Genomic DNA, 23,064 nt, shown 5'->3' with positions numbered 1-23,064 from the left:
CAGTGGCGTGAATTGTTTTGTTAACTTTGCTGTTATAATGAACACTTTACCGAATTCAAATAACTGTGGCCACTTAGAGGATTAGAATTCCAAAACAAATTGTTCCCGTCTTCAGATTTATTAAAGGTGCAATAGTTGTGCTTATTTGTCTTTGTGGTTGTTTGTGTGGTTCTGTAAAGAAAACTATAAGTAAAATATACCCCAAATAAACAGTAGTTCTGATGCACTCACAAGGAATATATGTAAAAAAGTCTTTATTTAAACTTGGCTATCCATTACAAACATGGCAACATGTTTCGGTCTCTGTGGCCTTCTTCAGTGCAAATTCAAAATGGCAATCTCTAGACCGCATGGTATATATCTCTATGTGGTCACATGACCTAGAAACACAGGGGCATGTTCAAGTTCAAAATGGTGCGCAACGTTTTGCTTCGGTTTCCGTGTTGAACGTCATGTTTCCTGGAAACGGCGTGCACCGGTGTGCAACGGGGTTTGAGATGCGTTTTCTCTTGTTTGGTGGGTGTGTCAGAACTGCAGGCCAATCAGCAGCAACATGTATATAAAGCATGCGGTATTAAAGTGAACTCGCACAATGGCTTCAAGGAAAATAATGTATAAATTTGTTCGTTGCAGTTCGGTATACGCAACAACTGAGGATATTAGAAGACATGTTTGTCGTAAGTTTTATTGTAAAAATATAGGATATCAACATAATGACGTAGTTGTTTATATTTTTAGCTTCATTGCAAGTGTATGACATTTGGTATAGAAATAAACAATGGTAATTAAGTGCTTTTCCTAAAAATTAGAAAGAAAATACAGGGTATTAAAACCATATGAACTACAAATAAAGTCAGTTAGTGAGGCTAAATAGATGGCTCCCAAAATTCTTCACAAAGAACACAAAGAATGGCCTTCTCAGCTGCCATAGTTGCAACTCTTGCATCATCAGAACAGTGTGTTCAACGCATCTCCCTTTCTGTTTAAAAAACGGTGTGCAACGTTTTGTCGGGGCTGAACGCAGCCCAGGTGTTCATCTGCACAGGTATCACCTGACAAGAAGCAATTATGACATGGCAAGAGGTAACCACCCATACACATAGATCGAAATATATTTAAAATAAATACACTTTTATATATTGAAATATCTTAAATTTAAATAGAAGAAAATATGTTTTTTAAAATGTATATAAATATATTTTAATCTTTTTGCTTTTTAATATTTTCCACATATATTAAAACATATGTAAATATATTTTTATTGGAAAATGTACATATATTTATTTCCCATATATGTAAATACATTTAGATATCAGACTATGTACATATATTAATTTGCAATATATGTCTACGTATTAATTTCTAATATTTGTTAACATATTACATTTAAGTACATGTACATTTAAGAGACTGAAAAATTTTAAAATCCCCAGACAATGCAACTTAAAAGCTGACAGTATAAATTCACTTGCAATAATGAGCAGTACATTCAGATGGCATAACACCTACTATAGAAAAACAAGAATTTTATTGATATTGACAAAATAACAGAGTGCACATAAACTGCACGATTAAAACAAATAAAACCAGCAACTTTACTGAAATTGATATTATTAATTAAAAAAAAAAACTTTTTACAGTTGTCTAATAGAGAGGGTGAAGGAAGAACATCCAAACCCTGCCCGATTCCTTCAATTTTTTATCAATTTATATAATGGTGTTTTTTCATAAAGTAAAGGCAGTGGCAAAATTAACATGACAATACTTAGATTTTTTTTCTTGCAAATGCAAACTGTATCAAAATTGTTGTTTTTTGTAGTGTGTGTGTGTAGTTTAATTTGTAGAAGAACAACATCCCGGTGAGTCCCGACACACACACACACACACACACACACACACACACACACACACTTACTCACACATACCATTGTCTGGTTAGCTATGTAATAGTGCTGTCAAAACACCCGGTACTTCGGTACCAAGTCGGTACTAAAAAAATGAAAATGTGAAGGTACCAGGTTTCTTTGAGTATCGGTGGTACTGAGTGCCCGGTCAACCCGGTTCTTGATGCATACAGCGATATGATTTCCGCGAAGCAGAAAACTAGACAGAATCTCAAAATCCAGTCATGAAAATGAAACTTACATTTTAATACGGACAGTCACAGAATTTGTCAAAGTATAAATTAATCGAATCAAACGTTGGCTGAAATATGAATCCTGCATGCTGTGTACGTCTGTGTGAATGATCGAATGGCAGATACGTGCGGGTTTGTTTACTACATAGACTAAAGCGTGTGATGCTTGCATTAATTTCAGCATCTGCTATCTCAATGAGGACATAGATACATAAACACCATCACCAGAACTGTTTTGAGTCACTTCACAAGCATTTTACCATTTCATTTGAGTAAAACCAGTGTCAATTTAAAGGTATTCACGGCAACCCGTCAAAATAAAAGTAAATTTTTACATAAAGGCATTGTGCTAGAAATATTACTATTATTTAGTTGAATGTATTTGATACTGTTACTACTGTTGAAAAAAATTATAAAACTTTATCTTTTAAAGAAATAAATCACAAAATATTTCTTCCATGTTTTAATTTTAATAGAAAATCCCCTTTATTTACCCCCCCCCCCCCCAAAAAAAAAAAAAAAACTTGTTTGCTGTTTTTCATAATTGTATTACTTAAATAAGGATAAAGAATGGCATTGGTTTTATTTTTAGTGATAAAGTGTGGGGTTTTTTTATTAGCATATTTTTGTGTTTTGCTTTGGTACCGAAATTGGTACCGAGAACCGTGGATTTTCACTGGTATTGGTACCGAATACTGAAATTTTGGTACCATAACAAAACTAGTTGTACCTCTCTGGTTGTAGTGTCCTCAGTGCAGTGTTAAACAGGATGGCCTTGTAAGACACACAGGATTCAAAACACATTTGATATATTTTTTAAATATCTGATAAACTTTTGAATGTTTGCAGTTTTTCTTACTAGTCAGATGGTTCATAGTGCCTGGAGAAGTTCTTCAACAAGATGTCCACTCCAACTCTGCTTTGATGATATAGGTGAAATATATTGTGAAAAAAGCATTTTTATTTATTTAATAAGGTTTCTCAGATCACCTGTGTTTCCCATATCTGTATCAGCAGCTCCCATTAGAGTGCTTTTTTCTGACACTACTAAAACCACAATACAATTTTTTTATCAATATTTATCTACTCTACAATGAAAGCAGGGTATAATCAGGAATCACAGAGATGAATTTACTACATTTTATTACCTTTGTTACCACCTCCACAATATTTTTTACTACCAACACGACATCAAGCAGCAGCCCTTTTTAATGGAAGCAGTTTAGTCTCAAATATAATTCACGCAAAAAACACGATTCACACATGCGTATACAATTTCACATGCATGAAACCTAATTCACGTACACACACACAAAAAAAAAATTCACAAAAAGCAATTCACAAGCTCAAAATAAAATTATATAGTTATAAAATATGTTTCACAAATGCAAAAAACAATTTGTAGATATACAACTGTGCATAAAAACCTTTGAATGTTTAAAATGTACGAGTGTCTGAATGTACGAATCGTCATTTACTACGAATCCACTCGGATTTGTGTGTGTGTGTTTTTGAGACTTTCCTGGCAGATCTTGTTGATTATACCTAAATTTGAGTCTGTCTCTTATACTGACGAGAGTTGATTTAAATTTTGCTACGACAATTTGGTGTCAGAAAGTGGGATTCCTTGGATGTGTCTGTGAGCGGACGGTGACTGATCATCCTGAACAATAGAAGTTCAGCCCTCACCCCGATTAGATTTGAGGGAGAAAGGGACCGACCGCTGAGGCCTGGAGGAGACACCACTGGAATCAGGTCTCGGGTAAGAGACATGGTATTCTAAATTTGGGGTTTTTAGAAATAAGGATTGGAATCTAAATTAGATGAGGGACAAACCATAGCGGTGAGTCCTTCTCTGTGGGAAGCACAATCAAGAGGATGAGGGGATCCGATTGTGAGAATACTGCGGCACAGTTAATAAATTTCTAAGGGTAATTGAAACTGCTGCAACTGGTGTGATCGTAAATTGAGTTAGAAATTGAGATCAAAGCGATCCAGATATTTCGAAGCGATAAGCTGAGATCACGCTAGAGCCATTAACATATTTCTAAGAGGGGAAGTGAAACTGTGCGAGTATTGGCTCTCCTGACTTGGGCAGAGGAAAGTCGGATCCGTTGGAGACGTCTGACAGATTATAGGCGCACCGAAGAGAATCCCCACAGAGAAGGAAACCAGCAAATATGGGAAAGTCTCAGAGCAAGCTCGCTGTATATGATACACCGGTGTTTAGGCAAATGAAAAAAGTGTATGGCCAAAAATGCATGCAAGATCTGGGGAAATTAATTAAATACCATGGTTTTCCAAGAGAGGGAACATTGAGTGTTAAGAAATTAAAAGCTGTGAAGGAATCAGTAGAAGAGGGAAGCGAGGGACAGAAAGGTTGTTGTGCGAGGCACATGTGTGAAAAATGTGAAGGAACTGTGAATTGTTGGATAGCGGAAGCAGATAGGAGAGAAAGGAGAACAATGCAGAAGGAATTAGCGGACGGTGACTGATCATCCTGAACAATAGAAGTTCAGCAGCAGGTGATAAATTTTCTACCGAATTAGTCACCTTCTGCCAAGAATTCAGCCCTACCGTGCATGAACTGAGAAGGCTGTTGGCAGTGAAACTGGGGGCTATGAGCTGGCATAAAGTGAGCGGAAAGTTGCAGAAAGAGGACTGTCGGAGAGAACACTGCGAGTGGATGCATCTTAGTAATGCGAGCTACCGAAAGGCCGTTGACGAGCTGGCTGACGGAATAAAAGCAGCATTTCCAGCGCGTGTGGATACAGCAAAGATTGGCAACTGTAGCCAGACCAGAGATGAATGTGTTCAGGACTTTTACCACCGCTTGTACCTGATTTTCAACAAACACAGCGGGTTGGAGGAACCAGATGAAAGAGTGGGAACGAGGAGTGAGGCCAGGTGTAGTGATTGGAGATGAGCTACACCTGCGCCCCACCGCCAGTATCGAGTCCCACGTAGGAGATGGAAGGATATAAAACTGGAGTGACGACCGTGAAGGACGAGAGAGGACCAGGCCTGGGACATTATTTTATGTGTTTGCTTTTTATTTATGCGCACCAGTCGGCCCTGAGGGGCTGGTGTGCCGTTTTGTATTTATTTGTGAATTATTAAAGTATTTTGATTGTGCGCCGGTTCCCGCCTCCTTCTTCCCGATTATTAGGGAGTTTTTATCGTTACAGTGGTGCCGAAGCCCGGGAGAAGGAGGGACGCGCTGCTGAAGATCCCTCGCCGCTGTGGTGAATCTGCGGTGCCCTCGAGCAGGCGAGGTATGGGCGCCGTTCGCCAGGGAGCCGGAGCCTGCCGCCTCCGTGACGGAATCCGGAGGGGCAGGGAACGGGGGACTCCTGCCGCTGCCCAAAATCGGAGGAGCCGGCGCCGTCCACCGGGCGACGGAGGAGTGTCGTGCCGTCCGCCGAGGGCCGTCCAGTGCCACCGCCGGGCACCATGGAGGAGATCACCCAGCCGGTGGAGGGCCGAGCCGCAGTGCGTCTGGGATTTTTTTTTTTTTCCTCTCTCCCCTCTCTCGTCCTTGTCGCTCCTCCTTCCATCTCCTTTTCTCTCGCCTCGTCTGTCCTACCCCCAGGTTCCTGCAGGTCCCCGTGAGCGGCCTGCGAGGGGCGATGGGGGTATGTGGCGAGTGGGGCGGGGCCGAGAGGCGTGGGAACGAGGAGTGAGGCCAGGTGTAGTGATTGAAGATGAGCTTCACCTGCGCCCCACCGCCAGTATCGAGTCCCACGTAGGAGATGGAAGGATATAAAACTGGAGTGACGACCGTGAAGGACGAGAGAGGACCAGGCCTGGGACATTATTTTATGTGTTTGCTTTTTATTTATGCGCACCAGTCGGCCGTGAGGGGCTGGTGTGCTGTTTTGTATTTATTTTTGAATTATTAAAGTATTTTGATTGTGCGCCGGTTCCCGCCTCCTTCTTCCCGATGATTAGGGAGTTTTTATCGTTACAATATATATATATATATATATATATATATATATATATATATATATATATATATATATATATATATACATATAACATATAACACATCTCTTCCATCTTTATTTGACCCTCTAACTTTAACACTCACTATTCTAATTCTATTCTTTAAAAAATCTAACTACCTTTCTAATCTTTTTGTATTCTATTTTCTTTTCATTTATTATGCAATTGTATATGTATGTGTGTTTATGTGTAAAGACCTCTAACTAGCTTGCTCTATTCTTTTATTTTTTTTATTCTATCTGTTTTCTTTTTATTATATTAGTTAAAAACCCATCCTACGTGTACTGTGTTAACCTAACTGAGACTTGTTATAGCATTTATTTATCATTGCTCTTTTTGTTGTTCTTGATTGCTTCCACTGTCTTCATCTGTAAGTCGCTTTGGATAAAAGCGTCTGCTAAATGAATAAATGTAATGTAAATGTAAATCTATACAGCCATGTGATTTGCAATGCCAACCACAATTAACAGGCAAAATGAATGAGTCAATTTCTGCATCAGGGCACGTAATTTGTGAAAGTTTCACAGTGCCTCTGAATTGTAAACAGAAGGGGGTGAGGTGCTGAGACATGATTTTCTCTACACCCCTGCATGTCCTGTGCCTTTGATGGGGAGAGAATTGTTGTCCAAACTAAATTTGACGTTGACCGCAGACTCTGGGGGTGGCCAAGGGGCAGAGAAAGAGCAGATTTGCTGTCTGCAAGCAGAACCAAAATGGGCATATGAATGGCACATCATAAATTCTGATTGGGCTGGAATGATGTGTGAACTGGCTAAAGATAGAACAAAACCATTTGATAGAGAAATCATGTTGCCTGACAAATTGCATTGTATGTCACGTTGTAATGCAGCGAGATGACCAGTATGAAAAAGGTCTGAGGGAGGAAAAGGAGAAACTTTACATTTTGAGAAAATGCTTTAGACAGTAAATGTGTGTGCAGTCTCAGTTTGCCTGACAGAAAAACAGCTTCAGTTTTACTCAATGGCAGAAGATTCTGTGCCTCAGGGCCCAGATTAGACTTGTTTGTGAAAAATAAACTGTGTTTATGCCAAAGACTGGAGACAGATAGGGGAGGGGGTGAAACACAGTGAGAGTCTGGGAGCGTTTATGACTGAGTGCAAGCATGACATTGAAACAGAGAGTGTTGTGGTACCCATTGACAAAAGAAAGAGGGGGAATCATTGCATGACAATCATTTGCGCCTCATTAATACATCCAGCATTAACAAAAGTGCCATCAGAGCTATGGGCAAAACACAAATATGATGTGGGTTTGATTAAAGGATGTGAACCAGTTGTGGTCACCCCAAAATCTGATTATAGACCATGTCAACGTCAATACCCTCTAAAACTAGAGGCAATTCTTGGTATAAAAACAGTGTTTGAGTCATTATTAAAGGAGGGAATAATGGTGCCATGCAATGATTCTCCAGTTCGCACTCCAATTTTACTGTAAAAAAAGATAAGGGATGTGGGTCAGCCCACAGAGTGGCGATTTGTACAGGATTTACAGGCTGTGAACGCTGCTGTCATGCAAAAGAGCTCCATCAGTGCCAAATCCATACACAATTTTATCACAAATACCACAAGATGCAACATTCTTCTCAGTGGTAGATTTGGCAAATGCATTTTGTTGCGTGCCAGTTGATAAATACAGCCAATTCTGATTTGCATTTGCATTTGAGGGCAAAGGTTACAACGAAGCCCTAAGAAGTAGTTTGGAACCTTTGACCCTGACAGCAGGTACAGCTCTGTTACAGTATGTGGATGATCTTTGCTTGTGTGCTCTTGATGAGCTTACATGTGTGACTGACACTGTGACTGTCCTGAAGCATCTGGCTCAGGAGGGCCATAAAGTCAGCCTGACAAAACTGCAGTTTGTAAAACAACAGATTACATTCCTGGTGCATGTAATAACACCAAATAGCAAATCACTGTCTGAAAAAGGGTTAAAGCTATAAAAGAGGTCCCAAAACCACTGACAAAGAAACAAATGCTTTCATTTTTGGGGATGTGTTCCGATTGTAGAACATCTATTATCTGAATTTTTGAGCTGCCCCTGAGAGCCCTGAGAGGGAAGGGGTTGAATTTATGACAGGATTGAGTGGACAGAGAAAGCGGAAGAGGTATTGAACATGAAAGTTCAGCTGTCTGTTGCGCCAGAAAAACCCTTTGTTCAGATGGTTGATGAGAAAAATGTATTTATGACTTCTGTATTGTTGCAACAGCATGGAGACAAACCGAGACCTGTGGCACATTTTTTTTCCAGCAAACTGGACCCAGATGCAGCAGGCCTGCCACACTGTTTGAGGGCGGTGGCAGCTGCTGAACAGGCCGTGATGGCTTCTAGAGAATTCGTAGGTTACTCTGATTTGACATTGATGGTGTCTCACACAGTGTCCATGATTTTGCAGGAATAGAAAACATCACGATGGTTAAGATATCATACTATTCTGCTTGATATGACTAACATCACTGTTAAGCGATGCACAAGCTTGAATGCTGCTACTCTCCTTCCAACAGAAGAGGATGGGGAAAAGTATCATTGTTGTTTAACAGCACTTGAACAAGTGTGTACGCCACGTCCAGACCTGTCTGACGTGCCACTCGAAAATTGTGAAAATGTCCTCTTTGTGGATGGCTCAGCTTTTAAAGATCCACAAACAGGCCTGAATAAGGTTGGTTATGCAATAACAACTGAATTTGACATTGTGGCCTCTAGCTCATTCCCATCAAATTATTCAGCACAAGCAGCTGAGCTTGTGGCATTAAAGAATTGTGGTTTACAAAAGGGTTAAAAAAATTATGCAGAAATTTTTCGAAAAAGATTTGTCATTTGTAATAATGTGGCAAGAGGCATAGAAATGTCTCAGGTATCCCAGACAGCACAGATGGATTTCATTGAACTGTTCCCATGTGAAGGGAAGGGAAAATGGTTTGGTATTTGTGGACATGTGGTCCAAATGGGTAGTGGTCTGCCCAATGTCCAAACAGGATGCAGCAGCAGTAGTAAGGGCTCTGCTGACTGAAATAGTCCCGTGATGGGGAAATTCCACGAAAAAGCAGTTCTAGCAATGAAACACATTTTGTGTAGGGGCAATAAAAATCTAATTGGCTAAGTGTTGTGAGAAAACTGGATTCACATGGGTTAAGGTGCTCCCAATCATTCTCATGTACATGAGAATGAGAAATTGATCCAGAGTAAACCTGAGCCCTTTTGAAATTCTCTTTGGCAACCCACCATTCGTGAGTATTGAAGGGGTTAAACAACAGCTACCATCTACAGGTGTGTGAGCATGACACGTTGAGTTAATGCAAGGAAATATCTTTTCTGTTGTCTAATGTCTGTGTTCAGGTGAAAGCTGCTCAGGAGAAGGTTGCTGAAATTCCACTGCACAACCTGAAACCAGGAGATTTCGTGATGGTACGAGATCTGAGGAGAAAGAGCAGGAAGGCGAAAAGGTGGCTGGGACCGTTCCAGGTGCTTCTGACCACTCACACGGCTGTGAAGGGAGCAGAGAGACCAACGTGGATCCAGGCTACCTGCATCTGAGGAAGAGGAGCCGAGGGAGTAAGGATCTGGAGACACACATGTCAACAAGGCCAAGAATCCAGCCTAAACATCAAGCATCCTTATCAGCGGGAAGAGCAAGGTTAAGACTGAAAAACAGCATCGAAGTAGTCTGTGCACAAGTGAAAAGATAAATATGAGCATCATAGTTGGGTACATCATGTTGTTATCATATTCCAGACTACAGTGACAATGTTATCAATATCATCACACACATGAGAATGGCTGTAAAAGAGCCTGAACGTACACATAATGCTGCTAAATGATTTTTGCTGCTATTATGTCTACCATGTATTTTTTAGTTGATATCCAGCTCAGTACAGAGACTGGTGAAGCTTACCATTTAACATCAAATGGTTCAAATGACTGTGTACAATGAAGACGTTATCATGGATTTGAGTAGGGAGAAAACTACTGATGGAGGGACAAACAGTAGTGGAAGCTACAGTGAAATGTGTTAAATGTATGAGATTTATGAGATTTTTTTCTTTGAAGTAAGTAATGTTCAGGCCTATCTGAATCTATACTGTTTGCTTGCTTGAAATAGGGTCTGTCCCCATATAAAAAGCCTTGGCATATTTTCTAACTTCTTTTACAAACTTAAGAGGGTGATCATTTATGAGAAAATCAGGGATGAAGAGTATAAATGTGATGATATGCCTTAAGTTTGCTTTATTTTGAATTATGCTTGTATTCTTGAGTGTGAATTTTTTGATTTTGGATTGTGTTTGTATCTGCGACGTGACTGAGGGTCTGACTAAATGTCAGGAATGCAGTAGCAGTGACTTACTCGTTTAGCCCGGCGCCCAGAGCAAACATAATTTTAAGTGTGTAGTGAAAGTATAACCAGAATGAATTTTTATGTTTTATTGATCAATGAATGATAAAAAAAATTTTGTGGTGGAAAATATTCATTGAACATTGCTTCTGTATACCTATATATGCATGTGTTTTCTTAGAATTGCTGTGTGGTTCAGAAGGGTGACACCTGGGGGGAAAACCTGAGTATGACCTGAGAGGGTCATTGGGCCATATAGTGGGGGGACAATGTCTGAGGATGGCCTGAGGGGGTCACCTAAGTCCTAAATGTGTGAGAAAACAGCCCATAGAGAGTGTTCCTTGTTATGTGTGGAAATTTACAGCTGCTGAGACTCTGTAACCTTGGAAGCAGCAGAGGTATATAAGGTGGAGGACTGCCCTCTTCCTGGGCTGGTTTCACTCTGCAGGAACTCAGTGTTGCTGTATGATTGTCTGACCTTCTTTATAAAGAATAAAAGCTTTTTGTTAATTATATCTAAATTTGAGTCTGTCTCTTATACTGACGAGAGTTGATTTAAATTTTGCCACGACAGCCATATGTTAAACTTTCCACGTCCGTGGGGAGACCGTTATGGACCACTAGGTAGGCGTGACATAATCATCATCATGGGAGAGTGTGGGATGTGGGAAAGGCTCTGAGAGGACAAATGTGTACCTCCCATTTTTTTATGACCGTGCAGACAGGTGCGTGTGGTCATTAGGCTTCAAAAGCTCAATTGCACATATGGAGGCAGTGTGAAGAAGCCCAGTTACTTCAGTTACTTCTGTTTAATGTGGTATTGATTGCAATTGGTTTTATGTTTTAAATAAAAAGCAACCTCTCTACAATGAGAGAGAGAGAGTTAGATACAGAATATGATGGGGAAGCAACGTAAAAAAGGGCACCAAGCCTCTCGTCAGAAGAACTTGAAGTTTTGCTGGACATTGCCACCAGGTCCGAGATCATACCCCTGTGGTCCACTATAACCTGCACGTTTATGGCCGCGTATCCCTTTCGCGATAAGTAGCCTACGCCTGATCAATCACTGATGGATTGACGATATGGATGCATCCACCAGGATCTAATCCGGCATGGCGCAGAAGGGCTTTGGTGACAGTGTGGACGCACCTCCACACCGAGGTCTTGATTAGGCTGTAGCCCTCTCCCACGATCTCGATGAATCTCTCTGTAGTAAAAAAAAAATAATAATAACAAAAAAAAAAAAAAAAACCTTGGCGCTGGGCTTCAGGGCTTCAAGCTAAATTCCGCTGCATTAGGCTGGCAAGCGCAGGTCTGAGAAAGTCCAGCAGCTCCATAATGAGTTGTCTTGGGAGGCAATTTTTTTTAATATAGCCACGTCAGGAAAAATATCAGAAGGGCTTAAGTTTTGCCGAATAAAAAAATTGACATGGACGAAAAGGCTCCACGTCCGGCTCAATCTTTGATTCAATAAAAGGACACGTTGGATCGCTGCTATGGTCGCTTACTGGACACAATGCCTGTGCTGGACTTGTACTGCGCTGCTTTGATTTCTAAAGACTGCTGTACAGTAGCGTTTTGAGCTCAAACAACGCTAAGAGAGAGCTTACGAATGATCCAGACCAACCTTACGAAAGTATGACTTACAGAAGATATACTTAGCGTAAGAACGTGTAGGGAATCGTGCCATAATGTTAAGTGACTACTGTGAAAGGGCAGTTGGCATCCAGGGAAGTCTGGAGGACAACCAGGAAAGACTGGATGACCGCAGGAAAGTCTGCACCGGGAGTGGAAGGCTAGTTACCTAACCCACTAGTCCCACAAAAGGGACACCCTGATCTCACTACGAAAACGAATAAGGAAAAACAACCCGAAGGCCCTCCGAGAGGCGGGATGGAAGAAGGGCCAAGACTGACGGATTTCCCGGTAACGACTGGAACGGATACGGACAAAGATTCTAGGATCACGAGAAGATGCAGGTGTGGGTGGGAGAAAGAGACCACCTTCAGAGGGTTGCGGATCCACCAGGGTAGGAAGAAGTGTGTAGAGGGAGGCCAACAGCAACATTGCACTGCAAACGCAGGTCAGACAAGAGGAACCCAAGGCCAGGTCGCAAACCACAGCGCTGAGGGATCCACCGTTGCTGTAGAAAGGCAGGTGGAGGACACAGGAGGGCCCGTGATGGACGCCAATGCCTCTGAGAGTGGCACTGACGAAGACACACACAGAGCACAAAGCAACCCCAACAACCGCGAGCAAAGCCATAGGACAGAGAGGAAAGAACCCGGAAGGAGGCAGATGGTCAAGTGGCCAAAAGCTAATGAAGTGGCGGTCTGGCAGAAGCTGGACAAGGACCTCAGCCTGATTCTGGAGCACTCATTGCATGGCCAGGTGGAAAATAAGCTGAACCGCATCGGAGACATCCTGTACGATGAATGCATAGGCAGACTCGGAGTAACAGCTGGAAAGCGGAGAGCTTGCCCAGTGCAGAAGGGGAGGAGGGAGAGGGAGATCGGACAGTTGGTGAAGAGGCGACGTCAACTCCGGAAACAGTGGAGGAAGGCAAGCAGAGAAGAGAAGGAAGGCCTGAAACCACTGTGGGACGAGGTGAGGAAAGAGCTTGCCGGCCTACGGAGGGCAGAGTGCATCCGTAAGCGCAGAAGGCGGAAGGAGAAAGAGAGGAGTAACTTCTTCAAAAATCCTTTCAAGCATGCCAGACAGCTGCTAGAGGATAAGAGAAGCGGAAAGCTGGAGATTACCAAGTCTGAGCTGGAGAACTACATAAAGGAGCAGTACAGTGACCCAGCGAAGTCAACTCCGCTGGGATCCCCTGGGTATGTTCCTCGCCCAGCTCCCCCAACCTCCCTCTTTGACGCTGCCCTCCCCAAACTCAGCGAGGTAACAGAGGCGGTCCGGAAGGCAAGAACAGCCTCAGCCCCAGGCCCTAACGGGATACCATACAAGCTGTATAAGTACTGCCCGGGGGTCTTGAGACACCTCTGGAATCTGCTGAGAGTGGCTTGGAGAAACAAAGTCATCCCGTCAGAGTGGCAGAGAGCTGTCACAGTTTTCATCCCAAAAGAGCAAAACTCCAGCACGATCGGCCAGTTTAGGAGTATCGCCCTCCTGAATGTCGAAGGGAAGATCTTCTTCTCCATCCTGGCCAAGAGGTTGACCAGCTACCTCACAGGAAACGGGTACATTGACACCAGTTGCCAGAAGGCAGGTGTGCCAGGCTTCCCAGGGTGTGTGGAACACTCATCAGTGATATGGGAGCAGATCCAAAGGGCGAAAAGAGAGAGAGGTGACCTGCACGTAGTATGGCTCGATCTTGCCAACGCATACGGGTCAGTCCCCCACCAACTCATCGAGTTCGCCTTGGACTTCTTCCACGTCCCAGTCGATATTAGAGCCCTGGTGGCCAAGTACTTTGGAGACCTCCAGATGTGCTGCACCCACCAGGACTTTACAACAGGCTGGCAACAGCTGGAAGTAGGCATTGCCATGGGATGCTCAATCTCGCCCATCTTGTTCATCGCAGCCTTTGAGATCATCCTCATAGGGGCTAGGAAGATGGTCGGAGGAGTGAAACTGCCGTCAGGACAAAGGCTACCAGCAGTTAGAGGTTATATGGATGATATCACCACCATACTCCAGACAGCAGCATGCACAACAAGGCTGCTGAAGAGGATTGACGAGCTTGTGGGCTGGGCGAGGATGAAGATAAAACCATCCAAGTCACGCAGTTTGTCGATCAAGAAAGGAGTTCGAAATGACAACACCATCTTTGTCGCAGGCGGTGAGAATATCCCATTGGTGAAAGATCAACCTGTCCGTAGCCTGGGTCGTACCTACACAGCAGAGCTCTCAGACAGGCAGATGGGGGAGACGGTGAGGAAGCAGCTCGCAGATGGCCTGGCCAAGATCAACCGAAGCCAACTCCCCGGAAAGCACAAAGTGTGGGTGTTACCAGGCCATACTGTACCAAAGGGTGATGTGGCCACTGAAGATGAGCGAAATCCCCTTATCAGTGGTAAACAAGATGGACGGGCTGGCAAACTCGTTCATCAGGAAGTGGCTGGGACTACCAAGATGCTTCTCGGAGGTAGGCCTCTTTGGGAGGAACACGCTACAACTACCACTGCGATCCATCAGCGGGGGATACAAGCAAGAGAAGGCTCGGCTGGTGCTGGAGCTGAGGGAAACCACTGACCAGCTGGTGAGAGCAGCGGGCACCCAGATAAGAACGGGAAGAAAGTGGAAAGCCCAAGAAGAGGTCGACATGGCAATCGCTAGGCTGAAGCACCGCGAGGTGGTTGGCAGAGTCCAGGAGGGTCGAGCAGGCCTTGGGAGGGGCGATGTTCCCTTGTTCTGGTCAAAGGCTTCCAAAGAAGACCGGAAAGCCATGGTGGTGGCGGAAGTGGCAAGAACTGAGCACGAACGCCTTAACGTCAAAGCTGTGTCCCAGGGCCAGCAAGGACGTTGGACGTCATGGGAAGGCCTCACAGACAGGTCCATGTCATGGTCCGACCTATGGAAGATCCCCCAAGCTAGGCTCAGCTTTCTGATCAGAGCAACCTATGACACCTTGCCTTGTCCCCGAAACCTCCACCAATGGTTTGGGGCCGAAGAGACATGTTCCCTTTGTAACACCAGCAACGCAAGCCTCCAGCACATCCTGTCGGGCTGCACGACGGCATTGTCCCAAGGCCGCTATAGGTGGCGACATGACCAAGTACTGAAAAAGCTGGCAGTGGTGTCAGAGTCATGCAGAAAGGAGGCGAATAGGTGACCTTCCGCTCGAGGTTGGCATGCCATCCAGTTCGCGAGGGCTGGAGAGAGCATCAGACCCTCCCGCCAGAGAGACACAGCAAGGCTCCTCTCACCGGGAAGTGAGTGGACTATGAGGGTCGACTTGGGAAGGCAGCTCCAGTTCCCCAGGGAAATAGTGGAAACATCCATGCGGCCCGACCTCATAATGTGGTCAGAGACTTGCAAGACCGTCCTCCTCGTGGAACTCACTGTACCATGGGAGGGGGGTGGGGGGGTGGAGGCCGCGTATGAGCGGAAGCGAGCCAAGTACTCTGATCTGGCGGCAGAGTGCAGGGAGGCGGGCTGGAAAGCCGTTATCTGCCCTGTGGAAGTGGGGTGTAGGGGCTTTGTAGGTTCCTCAACCGCTCGCCTACTCCGCAACATGGGATGCACAGGAGCAAGGCATCGGAAAGCCATGAAAGAGCTGGCAGAGGAGGCAGAGAAAGGCAGCTTCTGGCTGTGGCTAAGGAGGAAGGAGAAGGTTTGGGGGGCAAACACCTAGGGCATCAGCAGGGGGTGGCAGGAAGAGATCCCTGCCATCGCTCCGCCACCATGAGACGTACTGGGGTTAAAGGAGCGAAACGTCGATGAGTGGTGGTCCCCAGCTGACGACCCGCTCAGGCTCACAAAAGTGTTCAGTGAGGTGCCATGACACACAAGTTCAAAAGGCACCGGAGGAGGTGCGTCAGGCAGTGATGCCCAGCAGGAAAACCAACACCTGTATCTTGATAAGAGAGAGGTTAAGGAATAAGTTAAGAACTACTTAGCGATAAGAATGTTTTGGGGAACCGGGCCCTGGTACATAGTTTATCTTGTTCGTGAATGAAATGAATGAGAGTAAACCGGGTTAGTCTGCAATTCAGCATGTCAATCTCGGAAAATGCAAAGCGCAATTATGGGTATACTGTGCACATACGCTTGTTTTTATCAACTCCACGTCTAATCCCCGAATTATGAATGTGGGTATATAATATACAAACTGTGACCAGACAATTAAAATGCTAATTAGGCAAGAAAACCTTAATTGTGCTTTGTTCATCTGAACAACTTAATTACACTTTATATATTGAATGCGATATACACATTTTAATAAAGCCAGATCAGTTTTTGTAACAAGTGAATACGTTCGTTGACTAAAGACATAGCACATAATACACTCTTTTTTTGCCACCTGCTGGCATATTTTGTGTAATATGAAGAAATGATCACTGAACGAATCAGTGAACGATTCTGAACAAATCATTTTGGTGAACGAACTGAAAATGAACGAATCTCTAGAAAGAATCATTATTTTCACCACTAATGAACACCGAGCAGAGCTAGATGACGAACAAATGCCTCCACTGATGGAGCAGTTCTTGTTGTCAAGAAGTCAAGAACCGGTTGCATCGGTTTTCGGAGTACACTGAACTGAGAATCGTTTCTGTCGGACGTGTCCGATTTGAGCTGATTCTAATTCTCGAGTCAAGAACCGGTTGCATCGGTTTTCGGATCAACAGTACAGTGAACCGAAAACCATTTCTTTAGGACGCGTCCGATTTGAGAACCGATGAATTGATGATACTGCGCCTGCGTAATTCAGCGTGAAGCCGACAGACTCACAGCACAGCTGAACTGAACTGATTCTTTTGGTGATTAATTCTGAACTGATTCTGTGCTAATATTATGATTGCGGGTAAACCGAGGGCTTGAATGAAGGGCAATCTGGCGAAACGTAAGTTCATTTAATAACAAATACATCGCAATGGATTATGTATAGTAAGTGGATCATGGTTTCTGTGCAAATGACACCTGAGTTATTTACTTTATATCTTCAAGACATAAATTCTCATATGCATATTGCTGTTACTGTATTTTGGTGTGTTGTGGCAAAACTTAATTGTAAACTTTTCATGATTATGAGGTTTTTAACTGACTAAAGTTATGATTACTGACTTTATGTATTTGACTGTTTGATAGACTTGACGCCATTACGTGGAGTGTAAAAGAACCGGTGAACCGTTTTTTCAACCGGTTTATTGAATCGAACCGTCCGAAAGAACCAGTTCGTGGAAAAGAATTGAACTTCCCATCACTAATATATATATATAGATAGATAGATAGATAGATAGATATACAATTTTTAGCAATTTCACTAGTAGTTCACTGTTGGTGTAATATGTTACAGTTCGCTTAATTTTGCTATTGAGATTGATGAGTCACGTGCTGATTTGGGTTGATTTGGGTGAGGTCTGAGCCGGTCGGCCATGATGGTAGGACACGCTATCGGAGAACTTCACAGAAGAGAGCTCGGTTCAGTGTCGCTGTCCATGATACGTGGCTCTCTCTCTCTCGTGCGCACCGAACACAGTGCGTGAGAGTAACCAGCTACTCTTTTAAGCTTTTCCGCGTCTTGTGTTTGGATGCTTAAATGTTTACATCGACAAGTGGTAAAGGCCCGTTCACACCAAGAAGGATAACTATAAAGGTTACTATAAAGATAACGATATTAGCATCCACACCAGCGAACAATATTGTCTGTGTATTCTAAGCGGACGCAATTCTCAAGCTCATTACAGCAGGATTGATTCTGATTGGTTGGCAATGTTTTTATCGTTCATCAGAAAAAAAATATCATTCTGAAAGTGATTCCAACGATATCGTTTCTCTGTGCCTTTATCGTTATAGTTGTGGTGTTGACTCCGCTATTCTTTAATATTGAGAACGATTTTTAGAACTATATTTATCGTTATCTTTATAGTTATCGTGCTTGGTGTGAATGGACCTTAAGGCTTAAAACATGTGAATCAACTGAGGCAAAAAGGCGGAAAATGTTTATGGTGTCGCTGATAGCCTATCAACTCACGGAACTCTCAGTTTACTTCTTTTTTACGTCATTGCTATGAACTCCAACTCACTCAGGAGGAGGTGTTTCTCAATGTCTAGGAAGGATCCACGGAAGCCCGAATTTCGAGGATGCTACATCAACGACATCCGTCGAATGACTGTTCCAATGTCGAGTATCCTCGGAATTTCATTCGAAGTCCTTCATTCGAAAAATATCCCATACATAGGAAAGGATGCATATGTGTAGCCTTCGCGCTCTTCGTGCTCTCAAATCACCCACAATCGTATGCGCGCAGCTTTGCTCTCTTGTTCAAAAATTCAAAAATGTCGAACGTTGGCGGAGTCGGAGCGTTAACGGTTTTTATTTACGTTACCAAACATTTGTTATAGCTGTAGTAAATATAAGTAAAGTTTAACGTTTAAATGGCAGTACAAATTACTACCATATTGATATTGTAAATTATACAAATACAAATGGCTAACTGAACCGGACCTGTCATTTAACAATTGTTAGCTTGGTTGCGTCACTGGAATTTCTTTTATAAATAACTAGTTAAGTTGTCCAAAGTAATTTAACGTTACCATTCACAGCGTTATTCAAACAGACCGTTTCACTGACGTAATGATGCAATTATGTGCACTTGCTAGTCTGTTCGATTTACGTGTTCTCTAAATGCTAAAGAGGAGTCTCGTCTAGCCTCTGAAGGAAGTGACTTGGAAGTATCCTTGACATTGAGAAACAATGTGTGTAGCCTTTGCGCTCTCAAATCACACACAATCCTGTGCGCGCAGCTTTTTGTTTAAAAAAATTAAGCAAAATGTCGGACGTTAGCGAAGTGGGAGGAATAACGGGGCAATATGCTTTCAAATGTAATTAAGTATTATTTCCATTACCAAATGTATAACTGTAAAATGTCACATAAATAAAGTTTAATGCTTAAATGCCATTACAAATTTATTAGGTATTTGTCATATTATAAATTATACAAATTATGTTATTGATGGCTAAATGAACCATCATATAACAATGGGTCTCGAAGGGAGGGTTTCCCACGCCCAGGCAAAAAAAAAAGTGGGACAATTTAAAAACGAAGTACAAGGTGGGAGACAAGTATGGAAATAATTATCCACAATTTAATCTAACTTGTGATTTTTGAAATAAGACTTAAATGTAAACCTGACAGACTTGGGCCTGCTTCCAGCAAGTATATGCAGTGTAGTGTACAATAGTACTAATACACTACCGTTCAGAAGTTTGGGGTCAGTGAGATTTGTATTTTTTGGAGGAAAGAAATCAATACTTTTATTTATCAAGGAATAATTAATTTGATCAAAAGTGACAGTAAAGAAATTTGTTACAAAAGATTATTTTTCAAACAAATGCTGTTCTTTTGAACTTCCTATTCATCAAAGAATCCTGAAAAAAACTGTACAACTGATATACTGTTTTCAACATTGATAATAAATGTTTCTTGAGCATCAAATCCTCATATTATACTGATTTGTGAAGGATCATGTGACACTCAAGACTGTTGATGCTGAAAATTTAGCTTCGATCACAGGCATAAATTACACATATTACATAGAAAACAGCTGATTTACACTGTAATAATATTTAATACTATAACTGATTTTTGTAGTATTTTTAATCAAATAAGCACAGCCATGGTTAGCTGAAGATAATTATTTTTAAAGCATTTAAAAATCGTACTTGACCCCAAACTTTTGAACGGTTGTGAACATCACAACTTTTTGATCTTCACTGTTTAGTGTCCTGCCACAGGTCAAGGGACAGAGGATGGCAAGGCGACTGCAGCAAATTGGCCCTGGTTTGCACTCATGGACGAGGCATTAGGGGAGTCTGCAGCAGTCTCGCCCCCTTGCCTTATTGCCTTGATCCAAGAGGAAAAACCAGGGCCAAGCACTGCTCAAGAGGTAGATGAAGGGAGGATGAGGAGAACAGTGAGAGACAAGAGCAAAGAGAGAGCATGGCACAGAGGAGAGAAGAGGAGAAGGGAGCGAGAGGATCCAATCCTACAACTTCTAAAGGAGGATATTAAATACCAGAGGGAGGCAGATGAGAGAAGGGAAGCAGAGGCTAGAGAGAGGGCAAACCACTTTTTTTGCTGTTTGAGAGGTTGGCGAAAAAATAAAGTCAATTCAATTGAGCTGGTTTTGTCTTTGTCCCTTAATTATTTAATATAAACTGTATATCCATTTTTTAAAAGCCTTTGTTCTTTAGACCGCAATAGAAAAAACAAATCTTCACCCTTATTTACAACGTTTTGTGATTTAGTGTTCCAAGCTCTACAAAAAGCATTAATTTCATCTTTGTTACATAAAAAAAATCGATTTAAATACTTTTATATTGAGAACTATATACATGAAGCAGCAAATTTATTTCAACAACATTCTCATATCTACAACTATATACAACAACTTAAACATTTTCAACTATATACAACAAGACAAGAAGAACACAAGTAGCCATCAGCCACACTACCTACAGCACCGCAGCTGCTGCTGTTGTTAATTCAAAGCTGCAGACAAAAGAAGAAAGTTTAGGTTTGTCCAATGGTAATCCAATCTGTCATGTGAGATGATAATTGATCCTACAACAGTTGCAGTATATTAAATGTATCACTGAAGGTAAATAAAATATGCATCAGTTAAGCTTGACTACAATATATGCATATATTGTAGTCATTCTCTTTTTCTCTTTCACGCTTTCTCTTTCTCTCTCTCTCTCTCTCTCTCTCTCTCTATATATATATATATTATATATATATATTTTATGCATTAATTAAAGTTTATTAATTTTTTCATGTGTCTTGTTTCTCTTGTGTATTTTTAATTATTCACAACAATAAATTACTTAATTTTGTTGATCTAAATCAGCCTCTGTCACGGTGTTCATCTCTATATAAAAACTGTATAAGCTGTCGACGAAGGTGTGATCTGCGAGCAGCTGACCTTATTCCTCCTCTGAGCTGTTGATCCTATCAACGTTAAAACGCAGATGAAAGTGGTAACAACTACAATAATTAATATTAATTAATAAACATTGCTGATGTTCGTGCAGTCGAGTGGGCTCTATAAAGTGTCGCGCTGTTGTGAAGACGCACGTCTTGAGACGACATCAACATGGTGGATGTACTACGTCCGAGTTCCATTCATACTACCCAAATTCATACTATGTATAACTGGACTATAAGTCGCACCTGAGTATAAGTCGCATCAGTCCAAAAATACGTCACGATGAGGAAAAAAACATATATAAGTCGCACTGGACTATAAGTCCCATTACGCGTTACAAGAACCAAGAGAAAACATTACCGTCTCCAGCCATGAGAGGGCGCTCTATGTTTTCAGTAGTAGACTACAGGAGCACAGAGTAGCATAGAGCACCCTGTCGTGGCTGCAGACGGTAATGTTTTCCATTGGTTCATTTCTCTTGGTTCATTTCTCTCAGTTCATGTCAAATTAATTTTGATAAATAAGTCGCACCTGACTATAAGTCACAGGACCAGCCAAACTGTGAAAAAAAGTGCGACTTTTAGTCAGGAAAATACGGTAAGTATATGTACGTCCGAATCTTGTGAGAATTAGTGTAATTTCCGCCTACTCTTTTATGAATACTGATCATTCAAACAAACTAATTTGCTCGCCTACTGCTTTTTTCCTACTATAATAGGGATGTATCCCATTTCGGAGGCAGCAACTGTCTGGAACGTAGATCTGCCTGCTCCGGGACTGCAGCCTTATCTCCCTCCTCTCGCCGCTTCTAACTCCAGTCCAGCGGGTGGCACTAAAAAACATACATTTCTTCTTCTTCTTCTTCTTCTTCTTCTTGTATTTATAATGGCGGGTGGCAACTAACGTTTAAGATGTATATCCGCCCCCTACTGTGCTGGAGTGTGAACCAGAAATGTATACTTAAGGAGAAGAAAAAAAAATTTATAAAAATTTTTTATAACTCCCTTTATAACATCAATGAATAAATTAATACAATAATCCCCAAGAACTTAAATTCTTTTCATTAAACCAGTTTCTTTAAAATAAAAAACACACAAAGCTTTATATATATGATCTCCAACTCTAGGTTTTTAAGATTTAATGTGTTCACTCCATATTTCTTTAATTCATCTCTTAATTTTATTCTTTGATTTTCATAATTGACACATTGGCTAATCACATGTTCTGCTGATTCTTCTTCCATTCCACACTCACACATACCTGATGGATGTTTTTTCAATACATGCATTGTTTTATTCAACCCAGTTTGCCCCAATCGCAACCTCGAAATAATTATATGTTCTCTTGTATGTCTACCTATTGATTTCATTCTTCCTACCACTTGTTTAATATTGTATAAATGACGTCCCTTCTTCCCTTCATCCCATTGTTTCTGCCATTCCTTCATAATATTATTGCTTATTTTTGCTTTACTTTCTGCTTTATAAAATGCTACTTCCATAATTCTATCATATTTTAGAGCTTGCTTAGCCAACGCGTCTGCAGCTTCATTCCCCTCAATTCCCCTATGAGCTGGAATCCACATAATTCTGATTTCTGTTTTTATATGCTGAAGTCTGAACATAATTTCATACATTTCATATACAATATCAAGTCTGTTATTAGATGATAAATACTGTAGAGACATCAATGAAGATAAACTATCTGAACATATCACAACCTTGCCAATTTTATTTAGTTCTATCCACTGCAATGCCGTTAAAATAGCTAAAAACTCAACCGTGAACACTGTTAGATGATCAGAAGTTCTTTTTTTAATACTTATCTTCAACTCTGGAATAGTGAATGCAAAACCAATAAGACCACTCTTAGGATCCTTTGATCCATCTGTGAATACTGCTATAGAAGATTTATATACAGACCTTAGTTGGTCATCCACTATCTCTGCCCATTTGCC

The sequence above is a fragment of the Carassius auratus genome, chromosome 28 (assembly GCF_003368295.1).
Source record: "Carassius auratus strain Wakin chromosome 28, ASM336829v1, whole genome shotgun sequence".
Taxonomy (NCBI): domain Eukaryota; kingdom Metazoa; phylum Chordata; class Actinopteri; order Cypriniformes; family Cyprinidae; genus Carassius; species Carassius auratus.
This window is presented reverse-complemented; position numbering follows the sequence as displayed.